The sequence below is a fragment of the Vigna umbellata genome, chromosome 6, assembly GCF_029865625.1.
Source record: "Vigna umbellata cultivar VRB3 chromosome 6, Vumbellata_1.0, whole genome shotgun sequence".
Taxonomy (NCBI): domain Eukaryota; kingdom Viridiplantae; phylum Streptophyta; class Magnoliopsida; order Fabales; family Fabaceae; genus Vigna; species Vigna umbellata.
This window is the reverse complement of record NC_142170.1, coordinates 18,100,090-18,102,472: the sequence shown is the minus strand read 5'-3', so window position 1 is coordinate 18,102,472 and position 2,383 is coordinate 18,100,090. Positions and strand designations below refer to the sequence as shown.

At 30.8% G+C, this 2,383-nt stretch overlaps 1 non-coding gene across 1 annotated transcript; it reads left to right on the top strand.

Annotated features, from left to right (window-relative positions):
- Window positions 1–1,918: 1,918 nt before the first annotated feature.
- LOC124836389 (U2 spliceosomal RNA) lies at window positions 1,919–2,118 on the top strand. The gene has a single exon (XR_007028640.1). It is a non-coding gene; the product is annotated as a U2 spliceosomal RNA (small nuclear RNA).
- The last annotated feature ends 265 nt before the right edge of the window (window positions 2,119–2,383 follow it).

The following is a 2,383-nucleotide window of genomic DNA, read 5'->3' as shown; positions in this document are numbered from 1 at the left end:
ATATCAATATGACAATTAGTTGTCCAAATTGCGATCAAACGGTTGGACATGATTCACAGTTTTTCTTCTCTGTTTTTGTTCATTTTTTTTTCCTTCAACAGTGTGGTCATTGTCAATCACGAGACTTTATCATTTTCATTGCTTTGGTAATTTTATTCAACAATAATTTGGTCTTAAGTAGCTTGACTGACGTTGTCACAAAATCAAACTGCAGATAGTATGAAAATGAAACACAATGATTCAAGCAAACTATTACTATAAAGAAGAATAATGCATTTGAACTCACTTAGAGTGATTTAATTTTGAAATTAATTTGCACTTTCCAGAAGCATCAAAATCAAGGGGCAATGTCCCTCATTTATCTGAACTCTGACAAAAAGATGTAGTTCGGAGTATAAAAGCAGAACACTTACATTGCAAAAAACATACCTTTATGGGCCTTTTGGTTAAGATGAAGTATTTAATATCTGTTTTTATCAGCTTCATATTTGATGTGTGCCATTGGTTTAGTGAGACACTTATGCATTGTTATTGCTTGGCACTAATGCAATGACTTGATACATCCTTCTCAAAACAGTTTAACTATTGTTGATAATAGAACTTGCATCAATGCAATAACTGGTTCATCCCTTTCATCCCTCTCAAAACATTTTAACTAACTATTCTTATCTTGTAAAAGTTGATTGTTCAGGCAATTGTTTTTCTTGGCTCCTAGAGTGGAAGCTCTTTGAAACACAAAATAGCACAACAAAATGTTGATCTTGTGTGTGATAGGAGAAAAAGTTGTATGTTATAAATCATAAAACAATGAAAGTTTTGGATGAAAAAATAAAGTTTTTGAGATATGTGCTGTCAAACAATTTTTTTTGCATGATCCTTCCAAATGAGAGGCAGTGATGAAGTGGTATAACTAAAACAAGAAAAATATGTAGCTTTGTATGATTAGTCAGATACTCTAGAAAATTCGTTTAAGGGTTCTTTAAAATTTTAATGTCCTTAATGAAAGTTAATTCACAATAACCAACCATTCACTTGGACAAACCGATTGAGAATAAAGTTTTAATGAGATGAAAAAATGTGTAATGAGTTTGATATCTCTTGTACAAGGATCAAACTAATGGCTCAAGCTATTGCCTTTATATAAACATAAATTGGGCTATATTCAGTTTTGTTAGGGTTGACGAGTTTGATATCTTTGAGCTTAATTGCTGTATATTCCTTACACTTATCATATTTCTAATAAACATTTATCTATCTCAACATAAAACCTTATGTTTTTCCACCCTGTCATCAAAGACACTTTTCAGAGTCTAACTTTAATGATACTTATTAGTCATATCAAATACCTCTCTCAAATCTTTTATGTATATCAATTTTTTTAGACTTCACAAGCATGAAATTCTATTAATCAATCTTTGGTGAGTTGTTCCTCCTTTCTAAAAGTAATAAATTTTTATCTAAAATATTGAATAATATAGCTAAATCTTGGATTCAAATTTTACATTTAATAAGGTCTTTTATAACTACATGAACAACTTTCAAACTGTCAAGTCTTTTGCTTAGGACCAAACATCAAAAGCTATTTTGTTTTAGACAATACCAAACAATGTTTCAGCCACTGATTTTTTTTAGAAAAACTTTCTCCTTCTAATTTTTGGCATTCAAAACCAAACTTCGAGTACGAAAAAGAACCAACATAAAATATAATATTATATTCAAGTAAACTATCTGTGAAGAATATACTGTTCTAAAAGTTATTAGTATTAGATTTAAATAATAATACAACAATTCTGGTTTAATTGTGAAATTATATTCCTCTGGTCATATTAATCCAATGACAAAGTCCCACATTCATCAGGATTCTGTCAAGAAGCTGCAACATAAAATATAAAACAGCAATTCATACCCACTACAAATCATACCTTTCTCGGCCTTTTGGCTAAGATCAAGTGTAGTATCTGTTCTTATCAGTTTAATATCTGATATGTGGACCATTGGTTCACACGATATTAAATTTTTTATTTTAAGGGAAAGTGGGGGCTAATTGCAGTTGCTTGCTACTGTGGCTCTCTACAATCACCTATGCTTTACACTATTGCAAGGGTTGGGTGCATCCACTTAATCTAGTTGAAGTTTGGTCTTGATCTTAGACACTATTGTGAGGGATTATATTGGGCCTCTTGGGTATTCTACTATCTTGCACTAATTTAAGAGGTTGGTGCATCCCACTAAATTCTTGTTAACAATTTGTACATTCGATTCTTTTTGTGAAAATGTTGATTTTGTCGACTCATCAAATTTTACAAAACAGCATTCTAAGATATAATATCAAACTCTTTTTAGGCTTAATAAAAAGCACTTATGATCCCTATTTTCGGGTGTT